The following is a 24,757-nucleotide window of genomic DNA, read 5'->3' as shown; positions in this document are numbered from 1 at the left end:
AAAATTTTAAAACTGCTCCAGACACAGAACAATCAGGTTGCTTAAATTCAAATGAATTTGACCAAATTATGCCCTGAAGTTGTAATTTGACATTGTTATTGTTTGATCTGCTGGTTTTTAGGTAAGATATTTCGGGTCTCTCTGAAAACCTTTTACACCCAAGAAAGATCTTGGCTTTTATTCACACTGCAGTTGAAGTGTAAACATTATACTAGCTTTAGGTTGGTTAACTGGTAAATCTGCATAGCCAAAAGCAAGCAAAGCAAAAAAGCATAAGCATAATTTTCGATTAAGTTCCATATTCTTCTTATACTATCATCTAACAAAAAATTCTATAATACTACTGATACCCACACTTCTTCCTTAAGGTGGCACCTCGAAGGGGAAGAGCATAAAATGCAAATACTGAATTTTCCAGTATGAAAAAATGGACAACACCTACCGGAAAAAGGATGTCTGGCAAGCATCAGGACAAAACTAGCAAATATATTATTTTTGTTCAAACTCTAAGGGATCTCACCAGACTTTTTACACTGCTCTGATTGTTATGTGCTTACTTGTTAAATTGGAAATATCGATGTAAGAGAAATCAGAGTCCTTATGTGTGTTTCTTCCTTTGACCCTCTTTCCACATTGTTGCATCCCTCCCTCTTTTCCTTTTGCTGTCTTCTCGTCTCAGAAAAGTGAGGAAACCTTGCCATCTTGTGGTCAATGATAGTTATTAGTCCAACAGAAACGCAAAACAGAATGCAAATACTGTAGTGGTCACCATGAGAGCTGCAAATTCAGTGAATTTAAGGAAAAAAACAGAAATTAACAAAGTTGTTAAGTTTAAAGAAAGCGTCATACACTTTTGCCAGTTTTTTAGAGATTATGAGAATAGAAATGGCTCAGAGCAAGAAAGGATAAAATAGGGTGTGATGTAATTTTTTTTTTTTTTTTGATTCATCTGACAAGCTCTGTTAACCAGCTGAGACACAATGAATATTTTCTTTTGACAAATAATTGACATTTGCTAAGCAATCCTATGGAAAATTCACAAGTTTTCATCAAAAGTTTAGACTTAGATGAGCTACAAAAACCTGTTTAGTCTGCTATGGATCAGCAAAGTATCTGTTTTTCATTTTGCCTGAAACCCCAAACATGAAATGTTTAAAAGTTGCAGCTTCCACAGGGAATGAAGAAGATACAGGCACCAGATTTTGCTTCCAGGTGCTTCTCACAAGATATGGACAATTTGTAGTGGCCACCTCCCTGCCTTAAGGGTGGTCCCCAAGGAGACAAAGTGTCCAGAGGGTATACATTGATGAAGCAGATCCTCTCTCTTTCCATTTATCACAGTGAAGAGATAACAAGGTCATATCTGTGGTCTGGTAATTTGTGTCTGCTAAAAAATTCACCTTCAAAATTACATTTCTCATTTATGCAAGCAGCCAGTCTTATATTCCCCTCGCCACCCACAATGCAAGAGACATAAATTCAGAGTCATGTGCATATGTTAAACATAGTTCTTTTTTTGCTTGAAGAAGTTAAAGTTTTCTCTGCTGCTATGATCTTGTAATTTCTTTCTCCAAGTCTTGCAACATATTCAGTGTGGTTTTGCATACGAACCCTTGCAGTTATTATCACCCTTCTGTTAAGACAGAAAAATTCTCAAAAAAGTTTTACTATTTTTTATGCTCTTCAAATGACAAGCTGTCATCCAAGCCCCTGGAATATTGAGGGTTACTGGCAGTGACATGTAATTGAGGATTTCTGGATGTTGAATACCCCTTAACAACACATAGAGGGTACCTGAAAATGAAACACACTTAGGAATTTTCTCTTGCATCAAAGCCTATCATGGAATAGCCCATATCAGCACAATTAAACACTTTTATTCCAACACAAGGTAGCTGCAAGCAGATATAAAAATGGGCCTTGACTCAAGATTTATTTCAGAATATGCCTTAGTGATGCCAGATGAGTGATAGTTGACTCAAGCCTAAATCATCCCAAGATGATTCTAAAAACTTGTGCTCTGGATGATTTAGGTCCTGAGCCTGGGAACATTCCCTGGTGTGGCCAAACATTTTTGCCTCCATATTATAGTGGTGGATTTGGCTATGAATCCTGAAGGCAAACACTGAGTTATGAATTATTTTCTTATTCATAAAAAGCTCATTTTGCCCATATGAAGCTTCTGTCGCAAACAACAAAAATATTCTACTTGTTCTCTGTTACCTACTTGAAGAAGAGAAAAAATGGCTGAGGACAATTTCTTGAGGAGAGTTCAAGAGAACTGAAGTTCTATTGAATTAGGAAAAGAAATATACCTGTGACATGGCTCAAAATGTTCTGGAAGGTTTTTTCTATTTCCATTACTTCTATTTCTATTATTTCTATTATTTCTATTATTTCTATTATTTCTATTATTTCTATTATTTCTATTATTTCTATTATTTTTATTATTTCTGTTATTCTGTTCTTTCTATTTGTATTGCCATTTCTATTTCCTTCTATTTCTAATTTCTATTTCTATTTCTATTTCTATTTCTATTTCTATTTCTGTTGTCTTAATGTTTATCATAGCACTGTAGCTAAAATTAGGACATGAAAGCCTACATTTGATATGTGGCATTTGAGTTCTGTTCAGGTGAGATAGAAAAAAAATTAAAACTGCATATTTTTTAATGATAGAGAACTTCTGCATTATTAAAAAAAGAGAAGATACATTGTCAATAAAATGTTGAAATACTTCACAATAAAAACAAGATCCATTCTACCCTACCTGGAGGCAATGGCATGAAGGGCAAGATAGCAGGTTTATTTCTAGGAAATTTACATGATTCTTGAAATTTCTCTTATGAAATTAAAAGCACAGTGTTGAAGCTGAAATATAGGGAATTTGTTTGCAGTCAAAGGAAACTATTATAATGAAGTAAGCCACAAGTAAGAATGATAAGGGTTATCTTTGAATTGAGGGTTTAATTTAATGTCCATCCTAGCAATTAGCTTCTTTGCATGAATATAAAGAGTTAGGTAGACTGAATGTGGGTAGCAACAGTCAATCCTCAAAACCTGTCTTAGCTGTTCCACCAGCAACATATCTGAAGAATTCATTTGAAAGCTGTGAAGCTTAATTTCTTAAGAAAAAAAATGAAGATAATAAAAACCATGAACAGAGATATAAATAGAAATTTATATTTTATTTATTTAGGACTCTTTTATAACATTGTTGGTTCTATATAAAAAGCAGTCTGAGAGGTTCAGACAGTATGTACCAGCAATGTCCCTGAGGTCTTGGCTACAAATAATTTCATAATTGGAGTGTTGAACAAGAAGATGGCAAGTTCTGCCAGGTTTCCGCATGCCTGGAGCAGAGGTGGGTAGGTGGAATAGAAAAGAACTGAGCATGGCTCTGGACCTCTCCTCTGCCTTGCCTCACTAGGTCCCCAGGGACTCTACAGACCATCAGATATGTACTAATTTTAATTTATTCTGTCCCTAGGGAACAACTTAGTGACCATTTATTGTGGAAGCTAAAGGATTTACAGCACTGTATGCCAGAAGTATGGATCCAAAACCTCTGTTCAAGGATTGTGTTGTAACAAGTTCCTAACCATAGGAAAGGATTTAATCTGAAAAATATCTAATTGTAGCACAGAAATGTCTCCTGACACATTCCATCAGGTTTGCTTATTTGAATTATTAGGATCATCATGAAATAACAAGCAAGCCATGGAACTTGTCTAGACCATATACAGACTCAGCCTAGCTTGAAGATGGATTTTGATTATATACCTATACACAATTACTCTTGTCAAGAAATTGAGCAAAATTCTCTATTTCCTCTAGTGTCAACATATTTTAAGAAGCTTTTATTCAAAGACCATTTTCAGCAACTAAAAAACTATGCTACCACATCAATAACTTACAGTTCTTTAAGCAGAATCATTACGTCGGTCTTTTAGGCTAGAAAGAGTTTTGTTTGCTGCTAAGAGGGAAAGTGTCCTAAAAGAAATGCATTTTATGAAAGTGCAGAAAATTTTCCTGAATATTACATAGGACATAGTTGCTTGAGCACAAGGAAAGTAAAATCTTAATTCTTATGGACTAAAAATTGCCACGTTACTACTAAACATATGTGGCAAAATTATTTACTCCCTGTTTTTTACAGTATAGACAGCAGAATACTAGCAGTATCTTAAGAAGCTCACTATCTTGGAGTAGCACATGGAATTTGAGCAAAACATGACTAATAGAAACTTTTGATTAAGTCTATGTGCTTTCTGTAAAGTAACCTTTAACCTAATAATGCAGTTAAGAAATTTGATCACCAGGAGGAAGTAACTTGGGCAATATACAGTGAAGCAATCTAAAATACAATCACCAGAATGAACAGTGGGTTAATTCCTCATTCAAGAGCTTCTTCATAGTAACCTTAACTATTTTGCTTTTACATATATCTATGTACACTTCAGGGTTCTTCTGTACCTAGATCTCCAAAATGCTCGTCCAGTCCCTTGCTGCAATGCTGCAGGGTGAACTACTATAGAGCTTTCTATTACATATGGGAGTGCACAAAGGCAGACCAAACACACACAGACCAAACACACACAACTGCAAGCCTCTGTACAAAATTAAGTTTGTGGCTGACAGGAGAGTAAAACTGAATGACTGGAAGAGATTCAGCCATCAGACAGATCTTCATGCTTCTGCCTGCTCTGTTCTCTGTATGCTTTGCCTTGGCAGTGGTAATACATAAGAAAAAGAGCTGAAATATTTCAGTTCTAGGGCACCATCGTCTGGGTTTTTACAGCAATTGAGCTGTGATACTGGGGCCATTCTCAATTAAATCCCCATTTAATGTCCTCTGAAAGAGGTAAAGCTTCAGAACAGAGGGAAAGGATTGCCTGTTTTATTAAGTTTTGAAGGATGGAGTAAGGGGATTACATGGATTCATAGGATGGTTTGGGTAAGTGACCTTAAAGATCATCCAGTTCCAACTCCCCTGCCATGGGCAGGGACACCTTCCACTGGACCAGGTTGCTTAAAGCTCCATCCAATCTGGCCTTGAACACTTCCAGGGATGGGGAATAGACAACTTCTCTGGAGAACCTTTTCCAGTGCCTCATCACCTACATTTCCTCCTAACATCTAATTTAAATCTACCCTCTTTCAGTTTAAAGCCATTGCATGTGGGCAGGCAGTGTCAAAACTATAAATTCTGCTGACCTGACAGAAATTAAGTCATCTGTTCTTCCTTGTAGAAGATATCCTACATACATATTGAGTATCATTGTTAAAGAACCTGTGAAAAGACTGCAAAAGATCCTTAGTACAGTTAATGGGTGTCACTGTGCTTCAATAAACCTGTAACATTGAGAGTGATGGGGGAAAAGATGGTAAAAAAAAGAGAATCCCAAATAACAATGACTGGAGAGGGTGGTCGGCAATGCATAAAACGAATCCAATAAATAAAAAAAAGAGTACTTTTTCTCCTCTCCCAGCTTTGTAAATATCATAATTATGAGTTTACACATGCCATGACTGGAATTTGCTACTGAATTCACCCTGCCACATACAAGTGCTCTGGAATGTCAACTTTATTTTTGAAAAGAAGTTGTCTGACTCATCTAACTGCAGAGGGCTAGCTAATAATACTCAGCTGACTTTTCAGAGAGCTTGAAACAATGGTTCTGATAGGGGCTAATTGCCTCTATCACCACATTCACGGCTCTCTGAACCTGCTGCTCTACAAGTTAATTATTTTTCAATGTAAGACAAATACAGAATTCAGTGTGGAGAGAGTTCATTCCACTATGGCCAGATGCCAAACATCTGCTTCACTGCTCTATTTCGTCCTGTTATTTTCTTTGTTCCTTCTCTTTTTTCCCCCCACAAATAGTACATCTTGAATTTTATTTCCTCTTTTACTTTTCCCTATTACAACCAAAAACATGGTTCAAAAAAGAGTGAGGACAAATATCCATTTTTTAAGCAGAATATAAGTAGAACCAGAAGTTCAGATCTGGCCACTACACAGCTCAGGAAAGAGAGGAGATGCCAGAATGGGTCTGGCTGAGATGCTGAGACACCGAAGACCAATATAAATGTCTGCTTCCATGTCACATAGAGTATAAGGAAGGGACACATGACTTATGGATAAAGTCATCTGTCCTGTAATAGTAAGATTGTGTTGATGTTTTAAAGTGACAAACTATTCTTATTTGGAATTAAAAAAGCAAAATCTACTGTGGAATGCATGACTTCTCTTTGGCTGTTATACTTGAGTGCTGAAAACTTAACACAGGGGATAACTGTTTCCTAGCATGGAACTTCTTAGGTGTCCAATACACCTGAAAAATTCTTTGCATAACTAGACAATAATTCAAGAGCTTATTTTTAACCCTGACTTGTAAAGATCACGGGCCATACTAAAAGATGTGACTTGTAGAGGTGGTGGAGTATCTGAAGCTTGTCCCTGGAGATTTAACACAAATTGTGTAAATTTTTTCAACCATTGCAATAAAGTTCTTTTTGCAATTTGCCTCATGAATGCCTCATTCTCTCCTGACAACTTCAGGACAAGTCTCATCTGCAAGTTGTCCCAGGCTCCCTTTCTGACAAAGTCGGCTATTAATTATAACGGGATCTAACTTGGGAATTAATTTATTACAAATTTAATTTTTGAAACTCACTTCCAGATACATTTGTAGTTACAAATCATCCGTAGATTCCTTCACAGAGCCGGGCTATCTCAATCCCCGAAGTTCTCGATACTGATACATGAGCAAATGCAATTGAAGGTTGTATCAGATGGTGGCAGCAAAGCACCTTCCAAGGTTTGGGCTTCAACGGTGTTTGTGTACATCCAGCATTCCCACTGCTCATCCTGTGTTTTGCTTTCAAGTACCATCTATGCTTAGGAGTAAATATTGCACTGCATTTGTTACAGCAAGAGGAAAAATAGCAAGCACATGGTTTATTGCTTGTTTCTCAGACAAAAAAAACCCTGTTGGTATCGGGTGTGATTCATAGTGGAGTAAAATAAAACAGAAGGGAAACAAAAGGTAAATAAAAGCAAACAAAACACACAAGTAAATAAAAGAGTGGTAAAATAAGTCTGTAATCCCCCAGACATTGAGAAATTTCTTATGTATTTTTGTCTAGGTGTTAGAATAAATTCTAACATAGACTGAGGTAATAAGTATTTTTTTCATATCTAACATTTTTCTCAGTATCATTGACATAAAAATGATTGCACTGACAAAACAGGCAGGTCTCTTTCTGTGCACTTGCTAGGGCTCAGCTGCAAGTCAAGAATCAAATCTGAATCTAGAACCTGTAGGGCATAGAAGATTTTCATTATTTGTAGATGAGATTTCATAGCTTAAGAGGCTGAAGATGGATGGCCCTGTTCAGTACTGTTGCTCTGCATTAGGCTACAGCTCCACAACTGCGGGCAAATAATTAACAGCAAGGTCAGATATTGCCTAGGAGAGATCTTGAAAATGGATTCAGGAGAAAAGTAAAGCAAAGGAAAAGCAGTATTAAATTATAGTCAAAAAATAAATAGAGAAAAGAAGAAAAAAAATTTAAAATAAAATAAAAAGGGGGGGGCGGGGGGGGGGAAGGAAAACAGCACTGAAAGCTGCTAGGTAGCCTGAAAACTGAATACAGTTCATAGCATACTGCACTAACATGCACCAAACTAGTTTTTAGTATTCCTTTGCAGTTACTAATCAGATAACTGGCTAGCCAGTAGCTGAGATTATTTGAATTTCTATTGGGTATGATAGCGAAGTTTAGATTTGAACTTCGGAAAAAAGCTCTGATTCTGCAAACAACTTTCACGTGACTGGATATACATGTTGGCACAAAGTTTTAAGGACTTCAGTGGGACTGTGTAAGATCCCCACTGGTCATGCAGAAGAAATTGGATGTCTGAAACAGCCTATACTAATTAATCAAGAAATTGCATATATACTTTCCCAGTTACACTGTCTATTCACCTGCACTCAGCAAATTTCACTACATTGTCAAAAAAGGATCAAAAGGCCTTGTCACCTCCATAGATTGAACTCATTGAATCCACCGGGGTTGCCTGTATCCCTCCATCTCCTAATTTTTTATCCCAAGCACACACACTCTCTCCTTCCTGACTCCCATCCTCTGCATTTTAAGGATACACTGACAATCTTCACACACACTTTTGATGAAGGCTCTGTGCCATCTCCTTCCCAAGACCTCTGCTGCTCTAATACTACCAGTACTCATTTCTAGGATATTAAAGTTTATTTTGCTTACACTGCTCTACCTCATGAATATTTCTGCTGATCAGTTCCTTCCATAATATTGTCCAGCACACTGTATCCCAGTCTCTGACAGGATTTAGTGGGTTTCTACAATTCTTACAGGGTTGGGTTTTCTTAAATTTTTCCTTCTCCAGTAGAAAATGTCAGATAAAGTATCATTACAGACAACTTTTCTAAGACCACCGAGATGATGTGAAGTGCTAATTATCTTGGATACGCAGAACTGCATCAGTTCATTCCTTGGTCTATGGACAATGACATCAAAACAGCTATTTACGACAGTTAAAAGGTCTGGTGAGCCAATTCAAGACAAAAAACCAGTTTCATGTGGTCTTCTGCTCTGTGCTTCAGATTTCCTTTCCAGATGAGCAAGGTCCTTCTGGCTGTAGCTCAGGTCACTTGCATGTGCCTCGGAGTTGGTGAGGCATACAAATACGCATAAATGGCATACAAATGGAGTGATGCATTCAAAATCACAAAAACTGACTTTGATTGTGTAGTGATGAAACTCTCCTATATCTGAAAGTCTGCTAGAGGTGTTCGGATAGATCCATCCAATTAAATAGAACTAAGTATTGTCTCTCTTTAGGTGGCCCACTTTAAACTGTCACCATGCAGTTCCCACCATGAAAAAAGCTGCCTTGAGTTGTGACTCAAGTTGTCTTTGAGCTCTAAACAGTCTATCCAAACTTGTTCTTCCCTTCAAACTGCTGTGGCTTTGATAGCCTCTGCACCATGACTTTAAATATTCAATATGTCAAGAGAAAATATCCCCATCCTCTGTCTCTATTTCCCCACTGTTTCTCCACCTGCACAGGTAGCAGCCATGATCCCTGCACGCCACCTCTGATATGCGATGGCATCTGCGGTAGCTGTCACCTAAACTTAATGTAAGTCAACTCTGCTGAAAAATCAATAACCTAGTGAGGAAAAAAAGCTACTCTGAACACAAATAGTAAGTTTAAAAGCAAAGGAATAAAATAAGTCAATCTTTCTTTCATCATTATTTTGCCTAACTGCAAAACAAGCATTTGAAAATCAAACAAAAAGCACACTCTTCTACCCTACTGATTTGCCAAAGACCTCAAGAAAATGAAGAAATCTTCCAAAATAATAGTGGCACAGGGCACTGAATGGGATTTTAAGAAAATGTACATGTACAATTTTATCTAGGATGATATTACATCCAGACTCAATGAAAATCCATAAACACCAAGGACAATATGCTTTAAATCTTAGTGTTCCTTATTTCACTACTTATTTCATTTCATTTTGCATACATTAATAGATTGGTCTGTGCAAGTAATCATAACTTTTCTTAAATTCTAAATGTAGGATATGCATATGTTGTTCATATCATGAAAAAAACCAAGCTTAAAATAAATTGGACAGTAGCTATGAAGAAATTATAATGACACTGAAATAAAATATTAATATATTTTTAAATAGCATTGGCAGAAAATAATTGTGAAGTATAATAAAAAGAAACCAGAATTGGACAGTGGTAGCACACTCAGTCAGTACCTGGAACAACTCAGACAGAAAAGAACCAAAGTGTTTCAGATAGCTACAGTTAAAACACTCCAGATACCCCAGAGAAATCCCAGAGCACAGCCACAACGAATGAAGCCCAATGATGCAATTTTACATGGTTCAAAAAAACGTCACATTTGGGGATGTCTGAAGTCTTGCACCGGGATGATGCAGTGTAACCTATTACCGCATTGACTCTTTCATGTATCGTGGGGAGGTAGCTTAATATCTGATAGATATCTAAAAATAGAACTAATCTGGAGTCCCTAATTTAGGGCATATAGCTTAAGGAATAATTAGGTTAATTAGTGTCTAAAACACCATGCAAAACATACAAGTCTTCATGTCACTAAAAATTGTCAACAGAAATTGGTAAAGATTTACAAGGTAACAATTAAATTCCAAATTGAGAATGACTTGAGAGCCATTAAACTCTCCACAGCAATAGGCACTGCTGAGAACCTTCACAGATAGTGACTAATAGGGATAAAATATATTTGCAAGAATCTAGGACAAATTCAATCTGCCCTCAACAGGAAAGAAAGTCAGGAAGGAAGAGAACAGCATTCCTTTTTATCTCTTTGAAAGCTCTCATGCTCTCAGTAAACATAGCTGCTTTTTTTTTCTTGGTACTGCATGTTCCATCTTTCTCAGTCTTAGCATCATTGCAGAGACAATTCACTCACAGAAAGCATTTTCTACGCAAGAAAGCAAAGACTTGTTTCCTATGGGCAAAGGCAGACAACTCAGTGGTGTGGCATAATTATAAGCGGTCTATTTTTGGAGATTTGAAGGAAATGAATGATTTTTTTTCTTATTTAAGGAGCAGAGTCTGCTATAGGACTGTGACAAATTTCCTACAGCTGCAATGAGGAAAATATGCATAGCTCTGAAGTATTACAGACCAAATGTTGTGAATGATTTCAAGGTCATACGTTCTGAGTGATACTTGCCTTTGACACAGCATATGTGTATATATAGGTACAGAGTAAGGGAAATCTAAGCTGCATTACTGCAGTGACAAATTCATATAAAATATTTTTGATCTATAAACTTTAAAATTGTTAAAAATATTAAAATTATTATAGCAGTGAGAAAGTTATATGGTGCTTTCTGTCAGGACACTGAAATACTCAGTATTTCTTTCGATCTTTGCTGTTAACTCTTACCAGAGAAACATCACCTCAAGGTCTCCTTATTTTATTAACAAAGTTTTAACACTGATTACTTGAATTTCAAAGGGCAAGATTATTTATATATTTAATTAGCTGTTTTTTAAACCTCAGCTTCAGGAGTCCTGTGGTTATAGGCAAGGTAAACTTAAAAATGATACTAAGGAAGGTTTGACCTTCAGTGGAAATCCTGAAGACCCTGAAACCTGTGATGTAAAGAAACAGAACACACTACTCTGTGTTGTTTTCAAATCAAAGCAGCACCTTATGATTCACAGAGTTGTATTAGCAATATTTGTTCCTTTGAGACTGAAGGGCTATTTGCTTTTCCACCTACTCCCTAAGAGACTACCAAATACAGACTTGGTGGCCATGAGTGCAACATACATGAGACATTATTATCAGCAATGAGTGTCAATAATACTCCATGTAATAGCAGCTTTCCAAGATTTGCATAAAGTAATTTTCTCTTATCTACAAAATACACTGTTAATTCTATTATATTTATAAATCTGGAAAGGTTTCTGTAGAGGTTTTCATAATTTTAAACTTGATTCAATTCTGCGCAGGGAAAAGATGTATTCTCTGTTCTCATCAGAATAGCAAAAAGCCCAGGGTGGCACCAGAAATTATTATCCCTATGTAGCATGGATATTGCAACCTTGATCTGGTAGATAAGGTGTGAAAAAAGGACATTCCTTCCTCTAACAATGCTCCAAGAAGGTCCCTGACCTTTATTTGTTTGAGACAGAAACATCCAGGGTGCAGAAGGACAGAGCTCTTGCTGGAGGAAATGCCTTTGGTAACTCCAAAGTACGAAATCTTCTGTGAAGGGCAGATTTAAAACCTGTACTTCTCCTTGGTATTACCGTGGGTTAACTTAGACATTTCCTAGCACAGGATGCCAGCTGCTATAAATCCCTTTGCAATGCACTTTAAGTTGTAGAGGAATGTTAGGTGACCAAGTCAGCACTATGGGACCCCATGGGAGCTGAAATACAGGTATTACAAACTTTCCTTGTACCTCCTGTGGCTCCTACGCTATCTATGTCTGATTCATCCATTTTTGAAGGTAGTTGCATTCCTGTTTCCTGAAATAAGAAACTAAATGCATTAAAGACTGCAGAATCTTTGAATGCCAGAGTAATACAGGGTCATATAAGCAGTTCATCTAGAAAAAAAAGAAAAGGTAGAGAAAAGCTATCTGTTCCTGATGCAAAGAGTACCCATTCAAACACGGTAAGATATGAAGTGTTTTATGCTAAACAATTCAGCAGGAGAAGGTGTGGGGCAAGAAAGCATGGGGATACTCTACTAATTAGTGAGTAATTAATTCAGAGTGTAATTTTCTCCCACTGAGAACAATGTACTTGTCTCAGTAGGACTTTTAGAAAAATAGGAAATAATAGGCTCTCATAATTGCATGAGGTAGGTATCCACTTTGGTGCTCAAATACTTAATTATTTTCCTGGTTTGCTGGTGTTAAATCTATATGTAGGCAGCTCCAAAACTTCTCCATTGTGAAGCCATTACTGAAGGTGTCAGCACTCAATAGGCAGTCCTGGCGTGGAGAGGTCTGCCTTGCATCATGAAGGAGGCTATCCTTCAAGCCAAAATTTGTTTTAATATGAAGAGAGCAGCTTGTAAAGGTTTTGTCATTGAGAGAGAGACAGAATAGCCAGCAGCTGTGGTAGGAGTCAATGCTCCTCTACCTGCCTTTTCTTTCAGAGAGAAGTGGAAATTGTAGGGAAGGATGACTATTTACAACGGGACAGAAAGTGAATAGAGTCTGGGAAATATACATACATTTTTTGGGCATCTTTGGACCAAAAATATTTGGAAATACAGGAGTTTACTACTGTGAGACAACTGTAGCAAGTGGACTCACACACACAAACACATTGAAATCATATTATCAGTAAGTCTTAAGCCAATTATTCTGCTGATTTCTAGTGCCATCATATTGGTTTAAATGTAGGTCACTGACTTACAAGTTTGTTTCCTTCCAGAGCTTAACATTACCAGGGAGTTCTCACAAAACAAATTATCTGATACTAAGGATATGAACAACTGGAAAAGGCCGTGGAATTTTTCTGGGGGGAAAGATAGATGGTTAAATGGTAGCCTAGTTTGATAGCTCATCTGAAGTAGTCTACAATTTCTCCAGTTGTATCCATGTGCCTCACAAAGCTGTTTGAGGAGCATTTAACTGGGCTCCTGCTGAGTTGTGGCTTTGAAATGCCCTAAATGTGAAAGCTCTTTATGAGTCACAAAAAACACCTCCATGAGAAAGGAGGTCAGACTGAGGCAACCTAGCAATAGGTTTCGTCAGGCTTAGCTGAAATACGTTATCGCGCACTTAACAGGCTGTGTTTTATTTCTGTCCTTCTGGTTTAGGTTAAGTGTAAATGCTTCTCTAATAAAGTCAGCAAAGGTCATCTTGAAGCTATTATCGTCACAGGAAAAGTACAAGAAGCAACAATGTGTCTGAGCTTGCTAAAGCTAAAGTCTGCTTTTGGCGAATCTTGGCATTTGGGCCTATCCAGTATTTCCAAGTACTAATCTATAGGTGTTTTAGGCCACCGAGAATTGTTTTTTTCCTTGTTATTGTGGTACTTGTCAGAGTTAAACTAATTTATAATATATTATTCTATGTAGGTGGCTGAGTTGCAACCTCTACCATAAATAAAGCTCTTTGACAATTACCTCTCAAAGACAGCATTGGGAAAGACTGGCTGTTGTAAGAACAGATATTTTCTGTTGTAAACTACTCATATTGCACTGATAGCACTGATCATGTGGGATCTGCAAATAAGAAGGTAAATTCTAGACAATAATATTAATTTTGAGGGGTTCATAGAATCATAGAATACCAGGGTGGAAGGGACCTCAAGAATTATTTGGTCCAAACTGTCTTAGCAAAGCACACTCCAGAAAAGAGGGTCCATTATCCTGTGTTAAGAAACACATTTAAAAAGAATTTCCAAGTACATTCAATGTTGTATCTTTAAATTTCACATATGAAGACAAAATTTTTTAGCAAGTTTGTCCATATTATTCATTTGTAGTAGTCAGTACTCTGGCATCAATTAGGATAGCATTGTGTTTTGCAGTGCTATAATAAAAAAATATGGAGAAAGACAAAAAAATACTCCAAAGGTTAAAAAAACATGATGTACTCAGAAATACTGAAATATCCAATGTCTAGGAAAGAGAGAAAGAAAGGACATTAAAAACTCCAAATATTAAAAAAATATTAAGCCTGGAAGGATATCAAAACGAGTAATCATTTTAATGAGCATAAAGAGATTCTTGCATTACATTTGTAGGTTTGTTTTTTGTTAAGTGCACTTCCTAGGAAGATTATGGAATTCCCTTTATTAGAAGTTTGAGACCCGAACCAGATGTCTGCCAAGAATGAACTGGAAGTACTGAACCAGACTCAAAGTAGGGAAATGGACCTTCTGAGAATCTTTCCAGGGCCAAATTAATCAACAGAATAGTTAGGGGAATGCATTTAAACTGGAACATTTCTCCTTCTTTTCCTGTGGTTTGGAATTCCCTCTGGGACCTACTCACCTGTAACACATTACTATTGTGGTCTGCTTCTGCCTTTTTCTTGGGAAAGGGACTATATACTTCAGCAATTAGTAGAAAAATTAAGAGTGCCTCCTTCCCAGAAATCTCTCACCTGCTGAGAACTGGACAGGCAGATTCAAACTGCACAGTGATTTTTGTAAAGCAGGGCACTAAATAAGAATGTGTGCTATTGCTGTAATCGGGCAGTGTATCACTTCTTAGCCAAGTTACTTAACAACATTTCATCCTGCCTGTCTTTGAACCCTGTTTCACATTTAATGAATATACCTAATCTGATAATCTTTGAATTTAAAGTGATGTTCTGCGCTTTATAGAGAAGCACTGTTAACCAAAGAGGTAATCTCTAAAGGCTCCTCCTTTCTGGGACAAGGAGACTCATTCTCACATGCATACTGAATAGCTTGGAACTGGAGCAGCTGAAAGATTGTCTGTAACACCAGCACAGGGACTTGGAGTTTTAGACCAATTTTCAGTTTTGGATACTGAAGCTCTTTATTATAAAAGGAAGATTGATTTGTGTATAAGAAAGGTTTCTCCTTCTGCAGAGAAAATGTCCATAAGAAGTCAGGATAATCAGAAATTTCAAGGATTTCTATTCTGTGGTAGCCTGTTAACTCCTGATTCTGTGATGCCATGTTCCCCCTGCTCTGTGCTCTAGCCTTGGCTCTCCCTATCGGTTCCTGTACCCCAGCCACACCCAGGGACCGCCCCATGGCCCCTGACAAAACCACCCTGCACCCAGACCATGCGGTCTCTCTCTCTCCGCCTCCGAGGGCTCTGGGACAAGATGTGAATAAAGCCATCTTACCACCCTCATGGGAGACCCTTCTCTACCTTCTTTACCATCCACTGCGTTGTAATGCTGCTGGCTGCCAGAGCCAGATCTCAGGGCTGTCCAAAATGGATTCCAGGATGCAACTGATCGCATGGCCCTAGGTAACCCCTGCTGTGCTCACAGGGAGCTGCAGCCTGCTAGGCAGAGTCAAGCAGTTGCAACACTATTCCAAGTACAAAAATGTTTTATTTTTAGGAATAGCAAAATATGGCAGTGTGTTTATAAAGAAACTACCAGCTCTGAAAGCATGGTACCATGCGTGCACATTCTCCTTTCCTTTAAGATAAGATTGGAAAAAGGGGACCACAAGGAACACAAGTTAGCCGAAGTACTTTCTGCTATACTGGAAGGTGCTTTAACAGTACATTGATTGGCTCTTAAACGTAAGTGCTAACATTTAATTATTTTCAATAAGCCCAAACTTTGAAGTGACAGGAACTGACAGCTGTTACACATTTCATCTGGAATTATGGGACTAACTTCTTAGTAGAAGAGGTCGACTTTTGTGAAACAGGAAAGTATAGATTAAAATAAAATACTCATTTTAAAAGAAATTACCTTTTCTACTAAGAACTACAACCTCATAGCCAAATCAGTGAGGAGATAATGGCATCCTTGGTATACTGAAATGTCATGGTCGCAGCAACTGATGCCTTTTCCTGGTCTTAAAATCAAGAGTCAAACACAATTAGAAGGGAAAAAAGGATTTTACCTTGGTATTTGTTTTAAGGATCCTTAGGTGCACTACGTCCAGGTTGAATGCACTGAAATGCACACCACAATGCACACCCCCAAAAGATCTGGTATAACATTATAGGTCTTACTAATTAGGATATCTATTGAAAATTCCCCAGTGAGAGGCTTGAATGAGCTCCCCCTCCCCAAGGAACCTTCCCCTGGATGGTTCTATCTTAGTTTACAGAACGTGCTCTGGAGACGACCTTGGGGTCTGGGGCACACTAACCCCTACCTATGAAGCTTCTAAAATGTTTAGTCTCCTAGCTGAACAAACAAGTCCAAGAATGTAGGCAAAAAGCACTAAGAATATAGAAGTAGTAAAAAGGTATAATAGGTATAAAAGAAAAGGTAAAAAAATCATCATGGCATCACAAGAGCTTCAGAAAATAATAATGAAAGGTCATGAGGGTTCTTTCACATACTCGTTAACACAGTCTCATCGTCAGGATGTTATTGCCTTGAGCACACAAGAACTGAATTTTACTGGTTTTGACCCTGCAAGTAAATGCAATGGTTTTGTTATTACAGTATCCTTCAAATCATTGTGGAGTTCTAAGTGAACATTATTATTGTTCTTCACAAACAGGCTTTTTTTTTTTTTTCTCCAAAGTAATTTAGATTGTTTTCAAACACAGGGAGACTGATAAAATTTGCACTGTCTCTCTCTTACTGCAATGAATGTTAACATACAGCAACCAGATATATAACCATTATTGCTTACTATTTCAGCTGTGTCATCTACTTATAAACATTCAGGTTAATAAAAACACCTGCATGTAAGGTCATGTTCCAAACAAAGACAACCCTATTTGGAAAGATAGTTTTAATGATTTACTTCTGTGTGAATGAAATACATTGGATAGAGTCTGTAGTTTTTGATCTGGAGTCAAATAGACTGGAAACTTACATAAAAAGGGTTGTAGGAGTAACTACAGGACAAAAAGCCTTAATTCTGCAATGTTATGTGCAGTGAAGACCTATCAGTGTCACATTGTCTTGATTAAATTGGTACCTACGACAGGCCTGGAGATGTGTGGCTTTGGTCACAGTCACTTTATTGTCTTCACTGTCAAACTCTGTTCCATTTTTCCAATTGATTTCTGCTGCTAATGTACATTGCCATGCAATAAACAGGCCCAAAAAACAGATCTTGTAGTCACTAAGTAATTCAATATTAAATAAAATTTAATGCTTTGAAAATCCAAGTTTTCATATACAGATTAAACCTTCAGCAAACCTTCAGCAATTTGGTTGCGGTATGGCTAAAATGTCTGTCAATCTGTTGCCTGCATTCAAATACATATGCACATTATGCAAGACTGTATTTATGAAGTATGTTATAGAGTATTATACAATGCATTCATTTTGGTTAACCTTGGATAGATGTATATTGAAGGTAATACAATTTCAGATTTGAATTCTGCATCAGAGAAATAAATGTTAGTTAATGTTGCGCATTTTTTCTTAATGACAATGCAACCAGGTTTAAGTATTCATTGTATTGCAATAGTACCTTGGTATAGCTCAGCTCTTTGTTACTCTTTCAAAGGAAAAAGAGTTTCCTGTTTTATAACCAACAATTGTTAGTCAGCCATGGTCAAACTGCTGAAATGGAATTGTTTCTTGACTTTTTAAATTCTTTTTTTTCCCTTTTGAACAAAGCATGTTTTTGACATGTACTGAACAATTCAGCAGAGATCATTACAGGCTTAAATAACATGCACATTTTGTGCAGGCTGTATTAGAAAGTCACAACTTAGCTGAAAAGGTTTCAGATCTTATTCTAAATTCCCAGTTGTTGTTTATATTGAAACTCTTCTAATGCTCCAGATTTGTCATTTACAGATTCATGTTTCACACCTAGAAACACTTCTGTATGCACTTGGAGACACCTGTTCCGTGAAAAGGTCCCTTGCTAAAATGTGTGGTGGCATCACCTAAGCCCTTTTGTAAGCTAATCCAAGTACTGAAGATCAGTGTAAGTGATCAGAGGTCATAAAACATGGGATAAATCCCAGGCAAAGAAACCTCAGGACTGAAGCTTCTGCTTGAGTTGAGAGTAACAGATTTGCAGAATGTTATTCTTTGGCAATTTTTGTTGTTTAAGTTTTTAATTTCAGTTTAAATTTCATACTCTTCCTAGGAGAAGCCACATAGGAAATCCTATGCCGATCCTCTGCAAGCAAAAAAGTATTTTAAGGCCAGGGCAAATTTCTTTTATTTTCTTTTTGCAGACAGGACGCACACATTATTGTCTTCCTGGCCTCCTTACTAGTTTAAAGTCAATCAAAAAAGTACTCTGCTTTTAAATCCAAAGAGTATTGTACAAATTCACTTTTTAACTGTAGGAAGCTATGCCGCTTTTTTTTTTTCTTTACAATCTTTTGTTTAATTAGGAAGAGTTATTACAAATGGAGATTTTTTTCTCTAATGAAAAAGCAGATGAGTGCATATTTCTTATTTCATGGAGTAGCAGCTCTTCTCTCTTAGTTCATCCTTGCACAAACTTCCATATCAGAAAATGCATACTCTTTTAGAATAAACTCTATGGTGTAGGCATTCACTGGTTATAATCTTCTATATGTCTTTATTTTCAAGTGTCATGTAACACTTGAAAAATAACCTCACTCTTCAGTAAAGACTCTGAACCACAAAAACCTTTAAAGTGTGTCAGGTGAAACCATATTTGGGACTACAAAAACCAGAAGTGAGTGTTTTTGTAAAAACTCTGAACTGAATATTGCTGAGCTTTGCAGTTGAAAGAGAAATACTGTAGATACACTGCCACATCTTATATTTTGACAGTAACACATCAGCAAAGCATCAGTATACTAATGAGTGTTTCACAGCTGCAGTATTATAGCTGAAGAGGCAAGAAATACATTAGAAAGACACATGGCTGAATATCTTCTGTAAGGAGATATTTAGCTATGTGAGGATCCAGTTCTCCTATACCTAATATATACAGTTTTTGAGGAAGTTGTGACAGAAATTAGGGGATATTCAAATTCTGTTTATTATTTACAGTCTAAATATCTTTTGAAACATGCATGCATGGAAAAAATACCTAAAAAATATTTCCCCCAAGTTTAAAGGCAAATCTGTATTAGTGGTCAGATAACATCTGCTTATTGATGTATCTTTTGATTTCCTCTCTCCTGAAAGTTATTTCTTTTTTTTTGCAGGTCAGGATCAGATGACTTCACCCATATTGAATGATGGCTGTTTACTTTTTTTTAAATTTAAAATTTAGCACAGCATTAAATACATTGAGGAACAACGTAAAGTCATTTTTACAAAAATAATTCTGAAAGTTAGATGTAGAAATACAAATATTTTGTTAAATACTCTTTTAGGTTTTTTCTTGGTTGGTGACTAGCAGCTGTTCAGTGTACAAACATCTCTGTCACTCTGCCATCTTCCTCTCCATTCCCACACAAGTGTCTCAGCCCATGGCATCCTGTTAGAAAATTGTTCCTTTTCTTTTTCATCTTGTACTGTGTGACCTTACCTCCCTTCAACTGGGCCATAAGAGTCAGAATTCTAAACGTAATAATTGGCATTACTTTTAATGGCTGTAGTTATCTAGTTATAACTACTGCTATATAAAAGAGTTAATAATTTGTAACATTTTTAGAAATACCTCACTTTCTCATTGAGCAGGCAAGCAATATAGTGCATAGTCATTTGCTATAGACCTGTGGTAGTTTACAAAAATACCTAGGTAGGAGGCTTCTACTTTCCTGTTCTTAACCTTTGTCTCTTTTTCTGCTGCCACATTATCATGGATGGAAAATAAGTGGTCTGTCCTAGGTAATTTAGAGAAATTCACATAAGCTGATTCCAAGTTATGTAATATTTTTAAATTTTTCTACTTTTTCGTTGTCATTTTATTAATAATAATAATAATAATAAAATTGTCTCACCTTCTCTCAAAATCATGACTGTAGAAAGGCACGTGTACAAATGAAGTGCAGAAGTTTCCAAATCAGAGACAAATGTATAATATTAATAATAACCTATAGCTTTTGGATCTAAAGCTTTTATGCTGCGTGCCCTCTTCATTTCTCCATGTGATTAGATCCTCTCATTAAAATGAAAGCCATTTATCATCCTCAATGTACAGATAATATGATGATTGATGGCTTTGCAACCAGCTGTATAATATGCAAATATGTGACTTTTTAATATTTTACAAAACACAGCGTGCATGCATGGTTGTTTTAATCTCTTTAGCACTCACATTATAAGCATTCCATGTAACATTATCACAGTACGGCCACTGGACTTTCTCTTATCAAAACAGACATGATTCCAATAACAATCCTACCTAAAGCTTTTTGGGTTTTTTTTACTATTGGAATTTTTTTAGTACACTTCAGTAGATGTTCTATAAATGGAATGTGTCTCCAGCACAGATGCAAAAACATCATTATTACCATGAATAGGTTCATTACAATGTTCCATGTTATTAAGACCCTACATACTTACATTTACTAAAGGCTTGAAAAATCCTGCTACCAGATAGGGGAGATGTTATATTTACTTCTCACCTTACTTTTGCTGCTGATTTTTATCTCCTATAGCAATGCAAAGAACAGATGCAAGGACTGTATAGAGCCAGTGAAGTGAAGTCTGTGGCTAGTGGGAGTCAGCCACTGCCCCCAACACAGGGAAGGGCTAAAGCTTCACTCTGAATAAGGGAAGGAAGAGGAAGATGACTTTATGGACTCCAGCCCTTAAGAAACTTGCAATTTTCACTTGGATTGGGAACTGGTAAGAAAACAAGAAGGTTCTCTTTCACATTTGTCACAGAGCCACACAGACAAATGATCTAGTCATGAGCAAATATCTCTTATGACAGGCAAAAACATGTGCCATAGCCCAGCACTCCTTCAGGTTTGGAAAAAGAATTCCCGATAGTCATCCTAGTTTCCTTCCATTTTACCTTGTGGTTCATTCAAGTAATTTCAAGACAAAATTAAGAAACAAAATTGTGGAGGTGTAAACGGCTGCGGCCACCGTGACCCCTGAGGATACAACCAACACCAAGCTCTGGTGGTCAGGCACCAAAGCTTAATGCCTCACTATGTGATTAGGGTGAAAGCCCATAATACCCCAGTTCCACAGTTTACATATTTTTGTATGATTGGTCCATGTTTTCCCCTCCCTATTTTATGTATAAGTCTATGTATATTCATTTTGCTCAAGTTAATATGTATTAGTTCTGGAAAGTTCTATGTTACTCGACACCCCATTGGTTCCTTCCCTTAGTCCCTCCTATGTGTTAATTTTCTTGGTTCCCTTGCTCTCAACCCCGCCTCCTATCCCATATCCTATTGGCTGTATCCCTTATCCCTGCCTTTCCTATCCCCACTATAAAATCCCTGGAAACACTCAGATCCTTGGCTCTTTGTCGCTGTAGTTTCACCTGAATGATTCTCTGTGTGGAACCTATACGAGGAGTCCTCTCGCTCTGCTTCTCTGCCTCCGCCTGCGTGCCCTCACGCCCTGCTCAGAGACAGCTCTCTCAGGTGACGAGCTCGTTCCCTTCTGGCCTTTTTGTGTGAAGCCGCCGTAAACCAGGCGGGTCGCAGCTCCACCTCCGGGCTTCTCTTTGAGCTAGCGCGTGACGTGACACAAATTAACACCATAGACTAAATGTAATCATGGCTGCTGATGGATTATTCCCTTCCCCTCTTTCATCTCTTTTTTTTTATTTTTTATTCAAACTCAGCAGCCCTTGACACACACATTCAAAGACGGTTTCTTTTATGGAAATAACAAGAGTTTTATAAATTGATTTTACGGAGCTTTACTACAGAGCTCCCTCTGAGATTTTAAGATTCTCTATGTATTTTTAAGTATTTTAGACTCCCCTTTTCTCCAAGGAATTCTTAATGACTTTTAGCTTTCTGTTGAAGAGGGAAAGATTAGTTTGTTTTACTAGATGATGAAACCTGATTTTTATAGACATGGACATTTTGCCTTTGACTGATACTGCAAACACTGTGACATTATTTGAACATCCATTTCTTGTGGTGGATGCAGATTTTCAGTTATAAGAGAACAGGGGACTGGTGGGGCTCCCGTGTGACTGAGCACTCTCCAAGGCCTGGTCCCTCACTGCAGCGAGATCTACTTGAAATGATATTTTGACACACACATATCCCCAAATGTATATGTTGTACAAGAACACGTTGAAATTCCTTCTACACAGTATGAATATGACTTTTAAAGCTGTCAGTTATGTTCTCGAAGAAACTGCTTCACATGCCCTGTTGTTCCTGTCAGAGCACATACAGGGTAGACAGGAAGATAGTGTGCTTAAGACCATTTCATCCCTTGAGGTGGTGACTCAGGTACCTTGTTTTCCTTTTCAGTGGCAATAGATCCGCATTCAACCAAACATTTGAAAAGTTTTTGCCCAGATTCCTTCAGATGATGTCTGGCTGGAGCTTTCTCTTAAGAGAAGGCTAAGCAGGGATCTGCCTGTCACCAGATGGTGGGTTGAGATGGCTCTTGCCACCCGTGTGCACCAAGAAATCCTTAGTCCTTCCTTTTAGTGTATGGAGAATAGCTAGCTTAGATATCAAAGGATTATTCCCTGGAACCGGATACTTTGTGAAGTTTCTGGTGGATGGTTATCACATCTGTAATTTTAAGAGCTGCCCTGCATCTCACAGCTTTGTGGAGGGTTTGCACACCTGAGCCTGTGACTTCCCACACTTACCCTGATGTCAAATCACTTCTTATCTCTCACCAATGCTGTCGTTATCTGCTGCTTTCTGAAGAAGATGAGAAAAGTGAAGAGAGAAGAAAACAGGAGTGGAAGAATCTACAATTTTCATATTTTTCCAGGTAGACTGTCTATATTCACCATAAGGAGAGTGACATTGTAGGGCTGTCAATCTTTCTCTATACTTTTCCTGTAGTTAATGTATTTATGCTTCAGCGTTCCTAAAATGGTTTGCAAGGTCCGTTGCTTACGTGTGGTTTTACCTCCAGGTGGACAAGATGTGATATTCAATACTATGTGTTTTTCTTAGAAGGGTAACTTGGCCTTCTTGAAAAAAATGGAAAGAAAGAAAGAAAAAAGACTCATGATCAGGCAAAATAACTTAGGGTTGAACATTTTATCTAATAATTTCCTTTTCTGGAAGACATTCAGCAATTCTGATTTGTCTATATTGCAAGGAAAGGCTTTTCTACACTTCCCCTTCACTTTCAAATTTAGCATGTAAGTTGTACACTGCACTTCTTACAGTCTGGGAATTACATCACCCAAACCCTCATTCTTCTGCACTGATTTTGTACTAGATATGTTATTCTAAAACCAAGAACAGCAATGTGACATCTTTATATATTTCTTGTTCTTCTCACTGACCTTGTGAGAGTGGTGGTAAATTTATAGTGTTTTGCAATATTTTATGTTTTACTTAACCCTACCTATTAGTGCACTTAGGACTACCTGTTTTACTTAGCACTACCTATACTCTTAGCAGGTCATCAGAATTTTTTTTTTTTTATTCTCCTTTTTCCTTACAAAAGCAAATGACATATATGCTTATTAAAAAAAACCCCAAACAATAAAAAACCAAAGCCAAACCAACTCACCAAGCAAGTAAATAATAAATGGGAAAACAAACCCCAAATGAAGCACAAACCAAGAAAACACCAACCCTCTCATGGTTTTTTGTCTTATTTGGAACGTTTGTGAATAAGCATGATATAATTTAGAAGAAACAGCAGAACCTCTTCATCCCTTGATCAAGGCTTAAAAGATGAAACCCTTGTTTATTTATATATTTATTTTATTTTATAATTCAGTGACTGTTGCCCAAGGGATGGCACATTTAAGTAATGCTGGTTAGACTGTGACCTACTAAGCAGTCTGACTAAGGGTAACAGGCAAATGGCCATGTGCTTTCTCTCTTTTTTAGTATAAAACAGAGATGCAACTTCTTTTTTAAATACGCTGCATCATAAGGCAAAGCAGCATATAAAACAAATTTTCTTATAAAGGCATCACTACCGGTTAAACTGATTTCCAAATGTTATTTTCCTAGTTGAGTCTTTCCACTTTTATGATACAAAATCACGAACAGCATTTGCTCCCATTGCAACAGTTTTCTGTGCACTGGAATAACAGTATTTGCTCCTTTCTGCAAGAAATACATTTAAAACACATATACCTAAACTATTGTTTTCCTAGAATAAAATTTTTAGAATACTGAGCATTAATTGGCATACTGTTTTTCAAATGACAGCTCTAAACTGATTAGAATAGTTACAGTGAGGGTGGCAGCACAATCAATTACTGAGGTATGAACTACTGAGACAAGATGAAACTACAGAAAAGTCCATGAAGATGGAAGAGTAGCAAAGATGGTGAGGAAAGGCTGGACTCCAAACTCATAGACCTGAAGCTGCAGCACAGTTTTTTTCTTTGGTCCCTGTACACAGGAGAGGGTAGACAGCAGTAGCACCCAGGTACTGAGAACAAGGCCAGGAGTTGAAAGAGGGAAACAGTTTTCAGAGAAACAAGGCTGATCAGAGAACAGCACTATCTAAAGTCC

General features: G+C 37.2%; 1 protein-coding gene across 9 annotated transcripts in view; it reads right to left on the bottom strand.

The window, feature by feature from the left end:
* RALYL (RALY RNA binding protein like) overlaps positions 1-24,757 on the bottom strand; it is a 387,237-nt gene that overhangs the window by 128,921 nt on the left and 233,559 nt on the right. The gene's annotated exons all lie outside the window — the stretch shown is intronic.

This window comes from Corvus cornix, chromosome 2, assembly GCF_000738735.6.
Source record: "Corvus cornix cornix isolate S_Up_H32 chromosome 2, ASM73873v5, whole genome shotgun sequence".
In the NCBI taxonomy this organism is placed as follows: domain Eukaryota; kingdom Metazoa; phylum Chordata; class Aves; order Passeriformes; family Corvidae; genus Corvus; species Corvus cornix.
This window is presented reverse-complemented; position numbering and strand designations above follow the sequence as displayed.